The 21611-nt window shown below is 43.9% G+C and overlaps 1 long non-coding RNA gene across 1 annotated transcript; it reads right to left on the bottom strand.

The window, feature by feature from the left end:
- Positions 1-344: 344 nt before the first annotated feature.
- LOC144821815 (uncharacterized) lies at positions 345-2167 on the bottom strand. Its single transcript, XR_013608456.1, has 5 exons — positions 2074-2167; positions 1253-1319; positions 1068-1166; positions 877-982; positions 345-480 (listed from the first exon to the last, which is right to left on the bottom strand). It is a non-coding gene; the product is annotated as an uncharacterized LOC144821815 (long non-coding RNA).
- Between the last annotated feature and the right edge of the window lie 19444 nt (positions 2168-21611).

The raw sequence follows: 21611 nt of genomic DNA, 5'->3' as shown, positions 1-21611 counted from the left end.
ACAGTCTAGATTTTTATTAAAAATAAAACGACAATTTACAATAAAAATGTACACATTTAAAATTTCAAAGGAACCTTTCCCTGAAAAGTAAAAATTCATCAACAAGATGTCATTGAATGATAAAAAACTGTAAAGCATATAAGTATATTCACATTACATTGCATATCATGAGCACACACATTGGTTATTATAGACAACACATATAAGGACAAGAAAAGAAAAAAGACCCCTTTAAAACAGTGGCACTTTGATGTTTCTACCACAATTGATTCCTGGATCCACTAACAGAAAATGGCCTGTATATTATAATATAACACACATGTGACAATAATATATGTGCATCCAGTGCGTTTAGGCTAAAGGTGGATTCTCTCATATAGAAATGCGTCGACGCGTTTCGGTGCTTTGCACTTGGTAATGTGGCACCTTCCTCAGGACTTCTTGATAGGGGTTTTCCGTACAAGAAAGACTTCACTTTCCCTGTATATAGGGCGAAATAATATCATGTCAGAGTCTATTTGGCCCTGAATTCATAGTCATACTCTCTACATACTTTTATCTACGTTATTATACTAAAGTTCAGGATATATTCATGTTAGCCCACCTAAATGACCAATGGTGTGAGCCTCTTCAATTTTCCTTAATGTAGGTACCATCTTCTAATTGCTCTTAACATTAGGAAGCTCCACAATTAATAAATATGCCAGTAGTGTACAATTGATATTACCATTGAAATACTTGGACGTCATATGCAACATTTCATTCCCTTCAAATACTATTCGTATATGGAAATCATTACTATAAAGGCGGAGACTCCCAAAACACGGAGTGAGGAGTGCAAGTTATATATATGTTGGCTGATGTCAACTACCTCACCTAAATATAGGCGAAAGGATAGAACACCGTTCCTTTATCGGTGGGTCCTGGGCGCCAGTTAGGTCGTTCCAGGGCAGTCGCTGTCGGATCACAGGCTGTGTTTGGCCTAAGGGTAGATATAACAGATATTCAGAAACTGGGTTTAAAATTTGTTCTGCACTCCAGGGTGGTATCTAATGTTCGCTCATTACCTTTGTGTTATCTTTCAGGCTTCTATTGGTGATGTACTTTTATCCTCAAATTTGGTCTTGTCTTTTTCTTTATTTTTTCCGTTTTAAAAACTCTTTTATCTGATTAGAGAGAGATGATATGTTTCTATGTCTCTGTGGTACAGATAATTGGCATTCTTATATGGTCGTTTAACACTTATTCTTACCTTTAATGATTTTAAAACTCGCTTTGAACGGGCATATATAGGGGGCCTCGCTGAAACTGGATATGTTCTAGTAGGATCAAAAAAAACATACATTTAGTAGAGTGAAAGGGTCACTATTGTTAAATTCATTGTTTAATTATTCAGACTCAGTGTGGGTTATAGGCGGTGGTATTATTTCCCCGAGAGGAGTAGTAAACCTACTACCTGATTACAATCGAATTCAAAGGTTATAAGAGATATTTTAGAAAATGGGTTTCCTATTTCTACCCCAAATCCACCCTCCTTTCTGGGGCACCAAAGAAAGGAACAAAGCGCCTGTTTGCATTTTCTCGTAGTTTTCTATATCTTAATGCACTGCATACAAGGCTGCTTACCAGAAGTGAAAGGGTGTTATGCGTTAGCCCTATTTGTTTGACAGACGCTAGTTACATGTGCTTTCAAGAACAAAGCGCCTGTTAGCATTTTCTCGTAGTTTTCTACATCTTAATGCACTGCATATTAGGCTGCTTGCCAGTAATAAAAGAATGTTATGTGTTAGCCCTGCTAGTTTGACAGACGCTGATTACATATGCTTTAATGAAGCCCTCCTCGCTTTTTTTTGCATTCCCCTTAGACTAAAGCGACAAATGAAAGGGCGGACGCCGAGGGCGCCTGCATGAGTTTTAACATAGTGCTACTGCATCTCTTTGAAGGCTGTTAGTGTGGGCACTCGCTCCGACTGAACTGCTGTTCCCGTTTGACAGGCGCCAGTTACACTCCCTGTACACGGACTCCTTTCCCTATTTCACATCCCCATTTCCTAAGGATTTTCTCGTTCTTACCTTTGTGCGTGTGACGCCTCGTTTCTGCCTCGTTCAAACTGCACTCTAGCGAGTATGCCGCCCGCTCGGCTATTTATGTGAAGTTGATTGCTCAAATTACTCACAGCTGGTCAGTTGACTCATGAGCAGGGCGTGATTTATGTGAGCGGTGTCGCCATCTTTGAGTGGAGCCCGCTTTTACTGTATATCTATTGTATTAATTAAATGATTTCCCCACATTCATTTGATAAATGGATCAGTGGGTCTACATATTGATTTAATTTAACCAAATAATGTCCGTCTTTATTTAAATGGAATGTTTTGTCTTTTATCCGATCCCTGTTTTTATCATATTTAGTTTCCATTATCTTAAGTGGGTTATGCCGCGTTCACTATTGTAGGTATTAATCCTAATGTTATATCAGTGTGTGGGGTGTTGTAAATCGAAAGATTCCTGATTTTTCACAGCCAACTTGAAACTAGGGCTAGCAGTATTGGATTTTTCCCTATGTTAAGCAGTGGTATTAGCCACTGATGATATTCGCTCCTGATCTGGTGTTTTAGTAGTGACAATAACACTATTCTTTGACTGATGGCCCGCGGACTAAGATCCTTCCCTACATTTGGCATTCATAATTGCTGTTGGTCCGATCTTATGCTGATGGCATTTGCGATGTTATTCTACATTAGATAGACTATTTTTTTATGGGGTGAAAAAAGTATAACCATACTTCCCCTAATTTCGTTTGCGAAGGGTTCTAAAGGTTTGACTGTGCACATGATGTGACTGAGTACCCTCCACATTTATTCTTATTATTATGTGTTTGTCCTCCTTCCTGTATTTAAATGTGATTACTCATATCAGAACTAATTTCATATTATTCATAGACCATTTACAAAGGGGATATACTCATCCACGTCAGATAAGGGTTTCCCATTCTTCCCTCGAGTTGAGGCCTCTTTTACTGGTGTTAAACTTGATTATGTACCACTGTTCTTGCTGCTTACGTCTGGTGGTACTATCACCTAGCCTGGTTAATTCCTTTATCCGTTCTATGATGACCCACCTGAGGTCTTTCTCACTATGGCCTTTTTCTCTCCAATGTGTCACCAGGGGGGCATTTTCCTTATTATTTTTGATCGCCGATTTATGTTCGCCAATCCTTACTCGTACCTCCCTACCTGTTTCCCCAATGTAAGCTTCTTCACATGGGCATAGGATCATGTATATCACATTCTTTGTTCGACAATTATTTAGTGTGTTGATGTCATGTGTCATTGGTAGATTAGGCCATTGGTAGATAAGGCCATTGGCAGAAGAGGCCATTGGTAGACGAGGCCATTGAAAGACGAGGCCATTGGTAGACAAGGCCATTGGTATACAAGGCCATTGTTAGAGTAGGCCATTGATAGACGAAGCCATTGGTAGACTAGGCCATTGATAGATGAAGCCATTGGTAGACTAGGCCATTGGTAGACAAGGCCATTGGTAGACAAGGCCATTAGCAGACAAGGCCATTGTTAGAGTGGGCTATTGATAGACGAAGCCATTGGTAGACTAGGCCATTGTTAGAGAATGATGCTGTCATAGAAGACAGTCATAGCAATACTATCATAGATGAGGTTAAAATAGGCGATATCCTCCGTCGAATGATGGCCAGCCATAGATGATACCATTCATAGATGGTGTCATGTGTAGTGTAGGCCATTCACAAATGAGGCCATATGTATATGAGGCTACCTTGATAAGGCTGTCATAGACGACCGTCGTAGCTAGGCATTGCCATTGTAGATGACACTATCAAAGATCAGGCAGTCATAGATGAATCCGTCGTCAACGACCGTCCTTCGTCGACGACCGTCGTAGCCAAATGAGGCCGTCGTCGACGACCGTCGCAGACGAGGTCATCGACAACGACCGTCGTAGACGAGGCCCGTTGTCGACGACCGTCGCAGACGAGGCCCGTCGCCGACGACCGTCGTAGACGAGGCCCGTCGTCGACGACCGTCGTAGACGTGGCCCGTCGTCGACGACCGTTAAGGCCGTCGTAGACGACCGTCGTAGACGAACCCATCGTCGACGACAGTCGTAGACGAGGCTGTCATCGACGACCATCGTAGATGAGGCCATCGTCAACGACCCTCGTAGACGAGGCCATCGTCGACGACCATCGAAGATGAGGCCGTCGTCGACGTTCATCGTAGATGAGGATCATAAAGGTGAGGCAGTAATAGTAGACATGGAGTTATGTTATATACTCCTAATGTCAGGTCAAGAGGACTTCCCTGATGTAGTGTCAGGGATGAAAAGGGAGTTGTATCCTCTGCGAGAAGTGCCTATAAAGACTCAAGGTGAATCTTATGGCTTTTATGCGCGCCCTCAGTAGGCTCCTGGCGCGACTTCTCCCTTTGACCTCTCCTCATCCTCATCAGAAGTGGCAGGTTAAAGTCTCTGATCCATAATAGCCTCATCTCGCAAAACGTGAGAATTATTGAGGAAAAGGTTAGACATAAATCATTGTCTATTACCTTGTTTACCGCCATTCTGCCATATTACTGCCTTAATAGGGTCAGAGAAATGAGGTATGATCTTGTAATCCAAAAAGAAGTAAAGCTGAAGAAAAACTGAGCAGAGCTCAGGGATACTCCCTTCACCCACGACGTGCGGTGAAAATCTGAGGGGAAATGGCTCTGCAGAGAGGGTTCTGGAGGGTGCTGATAGCTGATTGGTTGTGACCGAATTCTTGGTTCTTTTAGCATAATGATGTAGATAGGCTACTAAGATCTAGGCCTCAGGCCTTTCTTTTGGGCCTACTACTGTTATGTACCTTTGGTACTGCTTTTTTATTTACCGTGGGACTCCCGCCTCGGCGACGGGGAATGATTCAGGCATGTGAATCTATGAAAGATACCCCAATACTGGATAACACTGAATACGTATACAAGAGGGGCAGAGCCTCTAAGATCTGCTGCTTGAAACAATAGGAAAAAGAAGAGTTTGATTTGCACCAACCAAGCCCTGCAATCTTACTGTGCCTGCTGCACAATCTGGAATTACAGCCCTGTGGACCTAACTTGCTTCAAGAGAACTAAAGAGTGGACTCTCTGCAAGCTACAGGTTAGCCGAGCTCACCTGGACAATCACCACCATGAATCCCCAGCCTGGAGTAACTCCAGTGGATTTGTGAGGGTTCTGTCCAAGTGGATTGTGTGGATTGAAATCCCAAACTTTCAAGGACCATCCTGGAGCTTCCAGGCCCTTGGAGTGAGCTTTGAACACTTCGAGACCCTCAAAGGAACTTCAGGTAGAAGTTCCGGAAGTATGATTAAGTTTGGAGAAACTTTGGAAAAAATGCTCCATAAGTGAACCGACTCAACCTGGCCAGCCAAACCGACGGCCCTCAACCATGAGCTGTCCTGCCCTCCAGGTTTGTCCCTCTGAAAAGCTTTCGAGGTAGGACTTCCAGAGTTTGACCGGGAGTTGGTCAAAACCCAAGCCGGCGAACCATCACCAAATATGGCCTGGCGATGAGCATTGCGGGCCCCGCAAGAAAAAGCCCTGTAAACGTTTCTAAGTCCGAAGGTAGAAGAGTTGACCGGGGCCAACCGCAAGAGTTAAGCCACCCACGTTCAACTACGACCCAGCCTGCATCTCTGGTTTGTCCCACTGGAAATCAACGGAGGTCTGGCTTTCATAGGTTCGACCGAGAGCTCATTGAAACGCAAGCTGGCGAGCCCTCACCGAATCCGGACTGGTGGAAAGCGTCATAGGACCCTGGGAGAAAAAGCTCCAGAAATGTTTCTGAGTCAGAGGGTAAAAACTATGACCAAGACCTACTGTGAGGGGTAGCTGCGCAGGGCTCCTTCGCAATTGGCCTGTAACTTTGACTATGTCCCGGTCTAGCGCAACCAAATGCCCCAATAGACACTATAGGTTTCTATGTGCAATATAGTGCTAAACCTGTAAAAAACCATATCTGTTGTTCCCTACATTGGATTTTTTTTGTTTTTATAAATTGGTCTTGCATTTTTATTGTGTGTTGTGTCTTAATTATTTACCAAATTGATGTTTTTTAATGTTTTACATACCTGTCTCTGAAATTAAGCCTGCCTGCTCACAGCCAAGCTGCCAAGCGTTTAGCATGAGAATAACTTTCTGAGACGTATTCTGAGGCCTAGAATGTGTTAGTGGTCTTGTTGCCAGTGCGAGATATACATTTACCACTATTAATAATCCACTTTCCAACACTCATGCTTGAGGAAAATCAGTAAGGGTAGAGAGACCTGCTCTCTTCCAAGTTAGAAATAGGTCTCCAGTCCAATTGCTATGGAACAAATGCACAATGGAAAGTCCCAGTACATCCATATCACACTCCCACAGCTCAGAACCAAGCCTCTGACAGCATTTGTTGAGAGCCAGCTACCCCCAAGCTCCCATTCCAACATAATTAGGTACACATCTGCTCATCATGAGTGTTGCATCTTCCTGGTACACTGGGTACAGGAAATTCCTCTGCTTGTCATATCTCCACAGCCACCGACAACTTGTCATCTCCATTCCTCACCATCAATCTAGTACAAAATAATAAACCTTTCTCTAGCAAATGAGGGACTTGATAACGCACCTGCTGGGAAAGAAACAAACGGCATACTAACAACCTTGATGGGTGTAGCATTTGAGTAAGGCATAATATCAAGCTAACTTAGCTCAAGAATCCAAATGAAAGTACATTAGAACATTATAAACCCTACAAATAGAAAGCTATCATCCTTATTGCGCGAATGCCCAATAAGTGTAAATACATGTTATTTATTCATTCCAATAGACTACAGTAAGATTTCTAAATGTGCACAACAAAGTTATCAATAATAATACACAGATTTGAAAGACAGGAGTTAATGAGGTAATTCACATGTTGAATACATGGAATATATACTGTAACATATGTACAGAGTATATATAGAGGGTGGAGTCCAAATTATGTTGCTCCACACAAATGAGGCCCTGAAATTCCGACCCTGGGACTCTCCTAATACGATTTCTCACACCCTCCTCACCATATTAAATATATATGATATATAGTAGCATACTACTACCCTAGTGCCCATACCATCAAGAGAGCGGGGCATGCCCAACCAAACCCAGAAAAAAAGGATCAGCACAGCAACTGTGCTCAGCAGCGGTTCTTTTGTACAGATCCCTTTCCAAATACAGGCAATATCAGTTGTCCTCTGAATGCCTGCTGTGACCCACATAAATATAGGCAGATGATGTAGAGCAATGCCAGAGAGTCACCCTCTATTGTACGGTTTCCACCTTTCAGTAGGAACTGTTTGTTTGTTGGACAACGTAAATGTTGGGATGTTGCCAGACTGATTCCATGCACCCCCTCCGGATATGTTGGCCTTTAGACGTAGCTCACAGTGCCATCATACGTACCCCTAACTCTAGATAGGTAGCAAATGGTTTGGGCAGCCTCAGAACATGACAACTTTAGCCCCCAAGGGATCGTGTTAACAGATCTAGAACCTTTTCGCTCAGTCACTTGTGCTCACTCAGAGAGGGTTGTATGATTATACAACTACTTCCTAAGTCGCTAGTACCTAAACAACGAAGGCTAAACAATGATCAATGCCGAACCACTAATTATTAAACCACGACTTCCTGAACCATGAAACACATTCAATTTACATAAGTACCAAACCTAGCAATACCTTCAAAACACAACATACCATGAGCAACTTGCTTTCTGGCTGCGCTTTTGTGGACTTGCAATATTTAAGTTTTCTTGCTTCACTCTTTTGTAATTAACCTTCTGTGGGCCTCATTTGCAAGGATCTGTGATATTTTTTTTTATTTTGAATATCACTATACGATCTGCAATGTGCCAAAGGAATTTCCTCCTGGATTTCGTTCTACAAGGGTGATCCCCGGAGACACTGTTTATTATACAAAGATCTTCTGGGTACTTGTTGCCATGTGTGTTCTCAGCGGTGTTCTTTTTTTTAATTTTGGAGGTCTGCTCTGTACTTTTTTTTAATCAGTGCCGAGTGCCTAACTCTGCCTGTTATTTTGGGGAAATGCTGCTATTCTTCCTCTGTGTGTGGAGATTACACTGTGGGCCCCTCTCTAAGGCATAACTGGTCTCATGACAGACGACACACTCCCCCATTCCATGCCGGCATTTCAGCCCAGAACAGTCAGTTTTCCCTGTAGAATAGTCATTATTATTAGCGTTATTATTATTACTGTTCTCATTATTTTATTACTAATTATTACAATTACTATTCGTAGTAATACTCCTATTGTCAGTAGTAGCAGCGCTCTCGTTGTTCCTCCATACACTTAAATCGGGGGACCCCTGCCTTGCACCGGAAGAATGGCATTATTTCCCCAAATTAACAGGCAGAGTTAGGCACATCTCGTGAGCTTTAACCCCTTTGCCATATCGCCAGAAGTTGCATTTGCTTTGGTCTCAATTATATCGCACATCACATAAAGCCACCTTTGTCTCTGTGAAAATTTCAGAACGTCTCACACATTTTATGACATTCTGATATGTAACTTCAAATGATCATGTGTATTCCCAGCAACCTTTGCTCTGAAGTGACTCTCCCTACTAAACAAATAAATATTTCTAAGAGGTTCTCACTTATCACAAAGTTACAAAAAAAACGTTACTAGGCCCAAGTCCATGAAATTCGGTAGTTCAATCAGTCGCTGTAAATGAAGTAGTGGTTAAGGAGGTCGTGGTTCAGGTCCAGGTCATTGTTTAGGAGGCGTTGTTAAGGCTACTCGTTGTAAAAAATTCGTTGTTAAGGCTGTTTCCCCTCAGAGAGATATACTAGGAATACACAAGGAGGAGTTTTCAATATTTATTGAACCTTTGTGATTCTTGTATTGCAATGATTAATAGACAGAAGCAGACAAAATTGATTAGCAACACAAGGACAGTGAAAAGAATGAACACTTCCACCATCATGCTAAAAACAGTATATATACACTGCATACTGACACTGTATATGGTGCACTCCTACTAAGTGTCCCCTAACCTAGTTGCCTAGGGCATGTGTTCTGCCAAAAATGCCCTACTGGATGATCCAAATCCCCATTACCTGAAGGCACGGTATGTAGGTCCCAGTCTTGGTCAAAAGTTGGGTATCCCTCCTCGCAGAGGATAAACAGGAATTGCGATTCTCCTATTACCATGACTAGAGAATCTGGATTTCATTAAAGACACGGAGGCTCACATTATGCATACAACTTTTAATGCAGAACCAAGCAGCCGCATACATCATAAAGCAAGTTCCATATTAGAACATAGAAAATAAGTAAATGGCAAGAGCACTAGGCAACCAGCCTCTTATTAAATGCGGTATGTAAAGTAGAAAAGGGTCAATAAAATAGCAGGAACAGTCCACTTGAATGAACAATCGGTGGAGCAACAAACTTGGAGGAACAAATCGACAAACTTGAAGTAGAATTCCATGAGCACTTAGTGAATCTTGAAGAAGAAAGATGAATAAATCGATCCCAGGATCACAACAGAGAACTTATGAAAGATTATCTGAAAAAAGGAGAATTAGATATAACATTTGAGAGTGCCTATTAAAAATGAAAATAAGTTTAATCATAAATGCAAGGAAAAAAACAAATCATGAAAAGGTAATATACAGGGTATATAAAACATATACAGTGTAATAGTCATATAAAACATAAACTGTAAGATAAACCAACTTATCCATCCACCAAGGGAAAGGGTGGGAGGGATAATGTTAGCCTCCGTGTCTTTAATGAAATCGAGATTCTCTAGTCATGGTAATAGGAGAATCGCAATTTCATTACAAGACCGGAGGCTACCATTATGCATGTTGGTAGCCATGTAAAACAACATCAGACATGTGAGAAATAGGTGGTTTGTATGGGAGTCTCTGTAAAATCTATAGTGAACCCATTTACGGTATTTAGAACCCAAGGATCTTGAGTAATAAGATTCCAATTTTGGGCAAAGAATTTTAGTCTGCCTCCCACTTTTGGGGAAGAAAGGGGAACGGAATAAGGAATTGTAGTACTCACTCTGAGAATTGGTGTCATTAGTAGCTCCTCTTGCTCTGAAGCCTCTGGACCGGAAACCTCTTCCTCTTGAAGGGAAGAATTGCGCTTGATTGGAGGGTTGGAAGCCTCTTCCACCGAAACCCCTGGATCTGGGGTAGGGCCTGCAATTAAAGCGGCCGGAAGATTGGCCCCTTCTTCCGGCCCTGCCAAAAAGGTTGCTGGAGTTGAAAACGTGTTTCATGTTTTGGTGTGCTTTATCTGGAGCAGTAAAAGTGGAAACATATTTGCCCAATGTTTTAATTAGATCTTCGCCAAAGAGAAGGCCCTTGGGTTAAGAGAGGGCTCTTTATCAGCTAGGTCACTTAGTTTAGGGCTAATTTTAGTAAGCACAACCCTTCTTCTTTCTGAGTTGAGCCCGGCATTGGCGTTGCCCAATAAAACTAAAGCCCTTTGGCTCCAGCCACGGATAGTATTGGTATCAAGAGGAGAACCAGTAATGTAGCTATCCTCAACGGCATCAATGATTTTGGCCAGAGGTCCTAAAACATCAAGGAGACAGTCCTGACAAATTTTAAGGGACCTTTCCATCCCCTTTCTGGGATCTCTTCCTAGTTTAAAAAGGTATTTAATAAGCTAGGGGTCAAGGTTCGGAGTATTACAGACCTTGCCTTCAATAGATGGTCTTGAGCATTCAGCTCTTAGGAGGTTTCGGGTGTCTCTCTCCAAAGGGTTTCTTAACCACTTTGTAATGAATTTACCAACGTGATCTTGGGGAAACCATTCTGAGCTGCGAGGATGTTTAATGTTAAGAGGAGAGAACATCTCTTCTCCTAGAGGATCTAAAATATTATCTTTGGAGGAGGAAGGAGTATTATCATCAAAGAGATGCGAGTCAAATTCCTGGTTATCTTCGTCCAGGTCGAGGATGTACTCATCAGGGAATTCAGAATTATTATCATCATGATCAAAATCATCATGAAAGAAATTGAGATCGTTGTCTTGAGCACTTGGATAGTTTTGTGCCGCGGGGGACACCTTTAAACGTTGTGCCTCGAGGGACACCTTTAAATGTTTGCCGCTAAGGACACCCGAAGCATCTGAGGAGTGAGGCTCTCCCATGAAGCTTGAGGTACTATGACCTGTAGTGCTCTTTGAGGTATTATCTATGTTATTTCTTTTCCTGGATTTTTTGCCTCTTATTTCAATCACTTCGTTATCATTTATAGGGTTATCTTCAAGTAGTGCAGCGTCATCCTCCCCGGAGGAAGGAGGCCTCTTTGACGCCATAACCCTAGAAAGTGTTGAAAACATGCATGATCTCATTTCCCTGTGAATCATACTTCTAATTGTCTCATCCTCCATGTTGTGTAGGGGTATTGCCATCATCTGAGTCCATATCAGACATAATTAGGTAAGTAAGAAGGATTAAATATATAGTATATTAGTTATAATTTTCCTTTATCTTACCCCTTTTTTTAAAATATATTTATAAGGCTAAAATAGTAAAGATAATAATAAACCTCCTCTTTTTTTTTTTTTTATAAGTTTAAGGATACCAAAAAAGAATTGAGGGTAGGATATTAAAAGCGGTATTAATTTGGTCTAATTTGGTACAAAAAAATGATTATTAATTAAGTATAGAGTTAGATCGATAAGGAACGACTGATCGCGTTAACGAACTGTCAGAAATCCCTGGTTAAACATGGGGAGGCATTCTATAATAGAGGAAAGACCCTAGCAAACACACAAGCGTGCGTGTGTATTGCTAAGGTTCTCTCCTCAAATGTCGCGTTGAGCAGGCCCGGCTCGGTAAAGACGAGGAGACAGGCCGATGGAGAGTGAAGAGCGCGAGCGCGAAGGGAAGAGCGAGTGTAAGCAGGTGCGCTGCGCGACTCTAATCCCCGCGCGTGTGTTCAAATGAAAACAAGCATTTAGTAGGACCGAGTCCCGAAATAAAACGGGAGTGGGGGAAAAGTGTGGAAGCCATAAATTGGAGGTCGGAGCACGATAGGAGAGGGGGGAGGGGGGGCGCAACTGAAACGTTTAGTGAGTCAGAGAGTGATAAAATGAATCCAACAGGAATAAAGCATTGTAATTACATTGCTAGATCGAAGATGAAAATAAAGTTAGTAAGAGAAGTCAGGCTTCTCAATCTAAAAAAACATTGAAGGTAGTAACACAATCAAAGGAGTACATGTGTATAGTAAACAAGAATAGAGTCAGTAATCAAGTGTATAGTAAGCAAGAATAGAGACAGTAATCAACAAATATTGAAACAAATACATTATAAAGGTCATTTCACAAGATTACAAATGTCATCAAATAAAAGATACAATGTAAAGATCATTAATAGTAAACAGTGAGGAAAAACAAAGGATGAACTTATCTGCTTGGAGCCGCATTTAAAAGAGGCTGGTTGCCTAGTGCTCTTGCCATTTACTTATTTTCTATGTTCTAATATGGAACTTGCTTTATGATGTACGCGGCTGCTTGGTTCTGCATTAAAAGTTGTATGCATAATGGTAGCCTCCGGTCTTGTAATGAAATCAGCTGCGAGGAAACACCGACCATAGCGATGACCTTGCAATGCCAGCAGAGTGCTCCTTTAATTAGAGCACGGAGGAACGGGTGTATTTATAACAGCAGCATCCATGCTTCTGTGTCAAAGTTTCATTCAAGCTGGCATTGTTTATTGTCTCTGTGATAGTGTCATTGCCTTTCGAATTAATAATAATAAACGACCACATTTTCACAACGTGTGTTCAGGCCTTGTACTAAATGTTCAAGGTGTGATTGTGTACTTACAAAGTGGCACTGTAAGCAATATGGTTTCATAGAAACTAATCCTGCACTGTCACACACGCAAATGTGTGTCATAAGTCATTCTGTGGAAAAAGAAGGCAACTCAGGAAACATTTATATGTAAAATGGAGGTGTTTGTGCCTGGGCCTAACATTACATTATCATTTTCTTGTTGCTTTGAAAAGATGCGAAGAGAGTCGGTGAAGATGGGCTGTCATCATCTGCTATTCTCCACTTCCCTCGGGCTTCAGGTAATGCGGATAAAGGAACAGACAAAAACGGGCAATAGGCAATGCCTCAGACTACGAATTCACATCACTGAAACTTTAACTTAATTATTCATCAATGTGAGGTAACTACCATATTTTTTGACTCCTGCAACAAATTTCTGAGACCGGGACGGAACAGACATTTTCTGTATTATTCCATGGGTCTTTATTATTCATGCTTCGCATTTCCCTTGATCGAGCTCGTTGCACCTTTAAAAGGTGTGCCTGGTGCAAATAAGGAAAATGCACCTTACTGGGATGAATGCACTGTCCTCCGGGCAGCCGCGAACTCGCACTGCCCCAGGGCAGCACATTCATGTGAAAAAATGAGCAGTTGCTTTGAAGCCACTCCATGTCTCACTGTGCAAGCGGCTAGCCGCCTGCACTTCTAAAGGGGATTATAGATGCCTTTGCAGGCGGGTGCAGTGAGTTACTGCACCCGCCTGCAAGGCGATGTCTGGGGGGTCCATGGGACACATTCCAGAGGGCTGCGATCAGGGGGGTGCACTGTCAGTGTGCCTCTTTACAGCTTTTTTGCCTCTGCGCCCATGTCTGTAATACCGCAAAGGGCTTCCCTCATTTGCATGAGAGAATGCCCTCTGATGATAGCCTGGTGCTTTATGCGCTTCAGGGCTACCGGTATTACAGAAAGGGACATCTGATTCTGCGGCCCCTTCTGTAATACCGAAGTGCCCCAGGGACGCGCAAAGTGGGCGCAAATGCACGCTGCACCCCCTGGGCACTTCGGTAATACTGCCCCAGGGGTTTACAGAGGACGTTCCCACCTTCCATGCTTTTGTCGTAACTAGTACTGAGCTAGTTGCACGTCTGGTCTCATTCATGATATGATACATAAGTGATAGGCTTTGCTGCTGGAAGGTGGTAGATTTGAATAGAGACAGAGACAGCTTTTACCCTTGTTCCCAACGTGCCTTTACCTTTGGCATCTGAGATTTCCGAACCTTCCAGCACTTGCATTGTTTATTATGGACCTCATGTCACCCAACAGTACTCGCTTCTTTGACAATTATTTCATTGTTGTATCTAATAAAAAGTTCGATTTATGTACGGTTTCGCTGCCTGTCTTATTGCGCTGATTATCAAGGGCTTTATCTCCGCTTTCTTGGCTTTAAAAGCCAAGAAAGCGGAGATAAAATTATCTCCCTATCAGCAACAGGGTGCTAACATGCAAATTCGCATGTTAGCACCCTTTTTCTCTATGCTTCCCTTTGCATCTCTAATGAGATGCAAAGGGGGCGTTCCAGAGGAAAATAATAGGAGAAATATTGTTAAGCGACATTTCTCCTATTATCAAGGATTTCGCTAACCCTGTTAGTGATAAAAAAACAGCGCTGCTTTTTTTACACCTGGTATTTTCCTGACTTAGTCATGCTATCCTATGGAAGGTGGATATCATGGCTAAGTTTGTAAGCCCCTATCATCAAGCTAACGTCAAACTTCGAAAGATTATCGTTGGTTTTCCAGCGATAATCTCTCATTTGGCAGTTAGCGCAAGGATTTTTATCACTTCTGAGATAAACCTTGCTAATAGCAAGTTATCTCTGCGATAATTTCCGGCGATGCTTAGCGTTAAAAAATTTGTTGCTAAGCCTCGTTAGCGATAAATATCGCTAATCCTTGGTAATATGCCCCCACATTTCTTAGAAACGTAGCATAGTTTTAAAGAAATGTGGGCTCCAGTCTGAACACAAAATTTGGAATGTGCATATCAGCTCAGTAATAAACTACTTCAAAGGGCACTGTGCTGAACAACGTTGCTAAAATGAACCATTCAGCTCATAAATCACACCGTTTTAAAAAGTTGGTTTCACTTCACGGCTGCAGGAATAGACATTCACTTCACGTGCTGTTGTTTTAATCTGTGATTGATACAGTATGTTTTGCAAGTAGAACGTCAGGCGGCCATTTCAGAATGGCATAGCCTCGTGATCGAGTGTGGCGTTGTGTGCAGTCGTCCATGGATCTGTAATCTTAAAACCACAAGCCCGAGACACATCTGCGTCTGTACACCTGCTTGTTTGTGTAAGAGAGCTACGCGCTGGTTGTGTCAAGGTGTGAGGACGCTTTGCTGCCTGTAACCTCTTAAAAGCACATTCCACCGTGCGCCCAGCCTTCCAGTCAGCCGTTTCCAGGAGGTCCGGCCCATTGTGCAGGGTCAGTGTCATCACTCCATGAGGAGCGCTGGCTGGGCCTCGCGGCCGATTCACAGCGCGCACCTGAACAAGCAAAAAGAAGAATGACGACTCCGCCTGAATGAGCGGGTGTGAAGTGTCTTCTGTGAAACAAAACAAACTATTCATAACACGAGGGAAATAACTTCTGTGCAAGAAACAGCAGCCCCTTCTCTGGTGAACGGGCAGGCGGGTTGTGAACTTTTCAGTCTTTGGAAAAATAATTGTTATAAATTCTGGCCACTTTGCTGACTCACAAGCATGAAGAGAGAAAGAGTTGTATACTCAACGCTCTGTGAATTGTAAGACTTCTCAGCAAGTACAACTTTTCGGAGACAGTTTTAATGTGACAGTAGTCTGATGCAAAATGGCCATCAAATCACGTTGCAAACATGAAATAGGAAATGTGTGTATTATTAATCACTACCGTGACAAAGTAATTGGATACATCTTAAATATGCAAATGGATGTAGATGAGACGTAATTTACCAAATCAAGATGAACTTAACAGACTTGGCTCGACTAACTATACAGAATTACTCTTGAGTCACATGTAGTGTAGGAAACCTGCAGAGCCGGAATGAGATCCTCCTGATCCAGTTGACCATTTTGCATATGGTTTGGACTGAATTTAATCGATAGCGCAAAGGTAGTTGGACATCTACTAACCTGCTAAGTAGAAAATTGTAGTTTATTCGTTGTACACCATAAGCTCCATTATTGGTGTATTATTGGTGCATATTGGTTTCCTTGTATAGTTGTAGTTTAAAAAGTATAATTTGTTGTTATTTGTTGCGATGTTTTTCCCATGGCATGTAGTGAAGGGTGTACAAAGACCATATTCCACACCATGATCCATTGGAAACCATTTGTAAGTGGTCAAATGCGATTCTCATTTGGGACATGCCACATAATAACAGTATCCAGTGATATTTGCCTGGTAACCTCTTTCCTAAATACAACCATGTATGATAATATACAATGCCCACACAACCTGGGCATAAGCAGAGATGAGATAAGGTGATGAAAAACAAGGGTGCTATAATAACAACACCCGAATTATTCCGATAATATTAATTAAGGGAGGTTCTAATGATTTTACAAACCAAAGATAATGACAGGCCTTAAAAGAACAGGGGTTCAACATGCTTGGCACTTCAAATGACTGAAAAACCACTACAGAAATTCTACAAACTGTGCATATTATTACGCCCCAATTAATGAATTCTGTTTAGAATGTAATGCCCATTGCGTCTGTCGCCGCGCGCGTAGGAGGGCCCACTCCAGCCCATTTTTAAGGGGGTTTTGACATAAATGAAACTTTATGCTGGCATGGCAAGTGAAGTGCTTGATTAATAAAGAGGTTCTCTGTTTTCAAACACATATTCCATGCAGGCTTATTTGAAGAAAACCACAAGTGGGGAATGCTTTACGGCTTCCAGTCACAAGGGGGTTGTGTATTTCAATCCTGCTTACACAGTTAGCTTACTTTGGAGCCCGGGTAGGAAAGAAACATGACCAGCAGAAATAATGCTACATTCAGTGACCCTGCCCTTAAAATCAATTGGTCTGAGGGGAGAACTATTTTTTTCTTCCTTCGCTACTGTTTTCTTAGTTTTTAACCTCTTAATGCTTTTTTCCTGCCCCACCACCCTTAGAGAAAAGGGCCTGGATTCATATCAACTGAAGAGCTCTGGCTACACCAAATGTGAGTGGTTTGTAAGGCAACCCTAATTGCTTAACACATTTTAATGGCTGATTTAGAACTCTCAAAATACAGGTCAGCACTGAGGCTTCCTTTTACTCGAGCTCCTCCCTTGTTTTACAGTCAATGTAAAAGGTTTGGCTAAAACCGATTTTGTATCATTAAAATGTTTGTTTACATTCAATCAGGTGCCTACTACTTTGAGAAGAAGCAGGGAGCACGGAGAAAAGCATGAGAATGAGCTTGACCATGAGAATAAAATTAGAATGAGGAAGTGTATAACATTTCCTAAGCATGCTGATTTGGTTGTGGCATTCTTTTAAAACAGAGCATTCAAGCAACTATACTACTAGCTTTAGGGTGGTGAAGTTGAATCAGTGTATATCTCTTGTGAATAGCATTACTTCATCTTACAACAATAAAGAGCATCAAACGTCTGAATAACGCTAGATAATTGTTGGCTTTCACCAGCCTACTTATGAACTTAACTATCAGTCTTAACTGTATATATATATATATATATATATATGAACAATGATCCCTTCAAACGAAAAGAAAGCAGCGACCCAGGAGGAGATGGAGGAAACACTGGTTTAATGACACCAATTGCGAATGCATTTCGGCAGGGATTCTGCCTTCTTCAGCGCCCAAAGCGTCCAACCAGCTAGATGACAAGCTGCAGGTTAGTCCCTCTTTTAACCGCCTGCTATTGTAGGTCAGCTCCACCCCTAGGGTTAGTTCCCACACCTGTGTGAGTCCCGCGCGTAGTGCAAGACTACAGGTCCCAGAATGCACCAATTGGGTCCTGGAACCTAGGTGCAGGAGGAAACCTTGAATGATGAAATGTCAAAGCGGGGGGGCAGGGAACAGCGTGAGCCTCTGGAGTTTGCTGTGATGGTAATGCCGCTTTGGTGTGTCAGTCGTCCAGTACCTCCTCCGGTCCCCCAATACCATCTCAGCCACAAACGTGAAGAAGTCAGTGAAGCAGGGGATGAACCGCCATGTGTTCTACCCAGCATGAAATGTTCCATTTCAAAACTGCTCGCTTTTCTCCTTTGCTTCCGTGGCGGGCTTCCAGCCTTTCCAACAAACGCTGGCCAAGTACACCGGACTGCAACAGTCCGAAGATTCCAGTGACGCTGGTCGCCCAAAGCGAGACGGGGGTCCTCTGCAAAGGCGCCTCTGGATAGCGCTGTGATATATGAACAATGATCCCTTCAAACGAAAAGAAAGCAGCGACCCAGGAGGAGATGGAGGAAACACTGGTTTAATGACACCAATTGCGAATGCATTTCGGCAGGGATTCTGCCTTCTTCAGCGCCCAAAGCGTCCAACCAGCTAGATGACAAGCTGCAGGTTAGTCCCTCTTTTAACCGCCTGCTATTGTAGGTCAGCTCCACCCCTAGGGTTAGTTCCCACACCTGTGTGAGTCCCGCGCGTAGTGCAAGACTACAGGTCCCAGAATGCACCAATTGGGTCCTGGAACCTAGGTGCAGGAGGAAACCTTGAATGATGAAATGTCAAAGCGGGGGGGCAGGGAACAGCGTGAGCCTCTGGAGTTTGCTGTGATGGTAATGCCGCTTTGGTGTGTCAGTCGTCCAGTACCTCCTCCGGTCCCCCAATACCATCTCAGCCACAAACGTGAAGAAGTCAGTGAAGCAGGGGATGAACCGCCATGTGTTCTACCCAGCATGAAATGTTCCATTTCAAAACTGCTCGCTTTTCTCCTTTGCTTCCGTGGCGGGCTTCCAGCCTTTCCAACAAACGCTGGCCAAGTACACCGGACTGCAACAGTCCGAAGATTCCAGTGACGCTGGTCGCCCAAAGCGAGACGGGGGTCCTCTGCAAAGGCGCCTCTGGATAGCGCTGTGATATATGAACAATGATCCCTTCAAACGAAAAGAAAGCAGCGACCCAGGAGGAGATGGAGGAAACACTGGTTTAATGACACCAATTGCGAATGCATTTCGGCAGGGATTCTGCCTTCTTCAGCGCCCAAAGCGTCCAACCAGCTAGATGACAAGCTGCAGGTTAGTCCCTCTTTTAACCGCCTGCTATTGTAGGTCAGCTCCACCCCTAGGGTTAGTTCCCACACCTGTGTGAGTCCCGCGCGTAGTGCAAGACTACAGGTCCCAGAATGCACCAATTGGGTCCTGGAACCTAGGTGCAGGAGGAAACCTTGAATGATGAAATGTCAAAGCGGGGGGGCAGGGAACAGCGTGAGCCTCTGGAGTTTGCTGTGATGGTAATGCCGCTTTGGTGTGTCAGTCGTCCAGTACCTCCTCCGGTCCCCCAATACCATCTCAGCCACAAACGTGAAGAAGTCAGTGAAGCAGGGGATGAACCGCCATGTGTTCTACCCAGCATGAAATGTTCCATTTCAAAACTGCTCGCTTTTCTCCTTTGCTTCCGTGGCGGGCTTCCAGCCTTTCCAACAAACGCTGGCCAAGTACACCGGACTGCAACAGTCCGAAGATTCCAGTGACGCTGGTCGCCCAAAGCGAGACGGGGGTCCTCTGCAAAGGCGCCTCTGGATAGCGCTGTGATATATGAACAATGATCCCTTCAAACGAAAAGAAAGCAGCGACCCAGGAGGAGATGGAGGAAACACTGGTTTAATGACACCAATTGCGAATGCATTTCGGCAGGGATTCTGCCTTCTTCAGCGCCCAAAGCGTCCAACCAGCTAGATGACAAGCTGCAGGTTAGTCCCTCTTTTAACCGCCTGCTATTGTAGGTCAGCTCCACCCCTAGGGTTAGTTCCCACACCTGTGTGAGTCCCGCGCGTAGTGCAAGACTACAGGTCCCAGAATGCACCAATTGGGTCCTGGAACCTAGGTGCAGGAGGAAACCTTGAATGATGAAATGTCAAAGCGGGGGGGCAGGGAACAGCGTGAGCCTCTGGAGTTTGCTGTGATGGTAATGCCGCTTTGGTGTGTCAGTCGTCCAGTACCTCCTCCGGTCCCCCAATACCATCTCAGCCACAAACGTGAAGAAGTCAGTGAAGCAGGGGATGAACCGCCATGTGTTCTACCCAGCATGAAATGTTCCATTTCAAAACTGCTCGCTTTTCTCCTTTGCTTCCGTGGCGGGCTTCCAGCCTTTCCAACAAACGCTGGCCAAGTACACCGGACTGCAACAGTCCGAAGATTCCAGTGACGCTGGTCGCCCAAAGCGAGACGGGGGTCCTCTGCAAAGGCGCCTCTGGATAGCGCTGTGATATATGAACAATGATCCCTTCAAACGAAAAGAAAGCAGCGACCCAGGAGGAGATGGAGGAAACACTGGTTTAATGACACCAATTGCGAATGCATTTCGGCAGGGATTCTGCCTTCTTCAGCGCCCAAAGCGTCCAACCAGCTAGATGACAAGCTGCAGGTTAGTCCCTCTTTTAACCGCCTGCTATTGTAGGTCAGCTCCACCCCTAGGGTTAGTTCCCACACCTGTGTGAGTCCCGCGCGTAGTGCAAGACTACAGGTCCCAGAATGCACCAATGGGTCCTGGAACCTAGGTGCAGGAGGAAACCTTGAATGATGAAATGTCAAAGCGGGGGGGCAGGGAACAGCGTGAGCCTCTGGAGTTTGCTGTGATGGTAATGCCGCTTTGGTGTGTCAGTCGTCCAGTACCTCCTCCGGTCCCCCAATACCATCTCAGCCACAAACGTGAAGAAGTCAGTGAAGCAGGGGATGAACCGCCATGTGTTCTACCCAGCATGAAATGTTCCATTTCAAAACTGCTCGCTTTTCTCCTTTGCTTCCGTGGCGGGCTTCCAGCCTTTCCAACAAACGCATCTATATATGTCTGTGTTTAGAGAAAGTGCTTAATTTATAAAAAAAAAAGTATGTGCCAGGTACCTTGTCAGGAGGCCACTACAGCTTGCACCACCCAGTGCCCCTGCCAGTGCTGCCAGGGAAAGTAACCGTCACACTCCTACAAATAACACTTATTGCGGACCAGAGCGAACATTCAAGACAAATAATCAGCTGCCGCCCGTGGAGGGAGTTCCGGTGGGGCAGACAGGCGGGGCGGGGGAGGGGCAGGGTGGGGGGTGATAAACACCGGAATATGGATGATTGCAGGTAAGTAAACAATTAAGTGAATAAAACGAATTTCGTTCCGTGCAGGGCACGCTACGAAATTCGTTTTATTAATTTAACTAAAGAGCTAAAGAGCGACAATTAAGGCTGAATATGCTCGTATGCTTCCAGGACATAGAAGGGTGGTGTTGACGGGACTGAGTATGTGTATCTTGAAAGCCACATCGTAGAGAGCAAAAAGGGTCCTCAACGACGTACCCACAGGCCTGCTCGCAGCCACTCCCCAATGTCCTAAGCTCCAAAAAGTCCTCCAGTGTATAAGTAGCAATATCCCTCCTAAAAAGGGCAGCATGTCTCGCGTCTGGCATCAAACTGGCGTGGACGGGCTGTTTAGCGTGCCTTTGGCGCGGCGCCGGTGCGCTCGCTGCTCGGCAGCGCCATAGCCCTATTTTTATCCTGTTCTAAGCACTGGAAAGACTGGTCCATCCCTTCCAAGAT

The sequence above is a fragment of the Lissotriton helveticus genome, chromosome 2_2 (assembly GCF_964261635.1).
Source record: "Lissotriton helveticus chromosome 2_2, aLisHel1.1, whole genome shotgun sequence".
Lineage (NCBI taxonomy): Eukaryota > Metazoa > Chordata > Amphibia > Caudata > Salamandridae > Lissotriton > Lissotriton helveticus.
The sequence above is the reverse complement of the archived record's forward strand: the minus strand, read 5'-3'. Positions and strand labels throughout refer to the sequence as shown.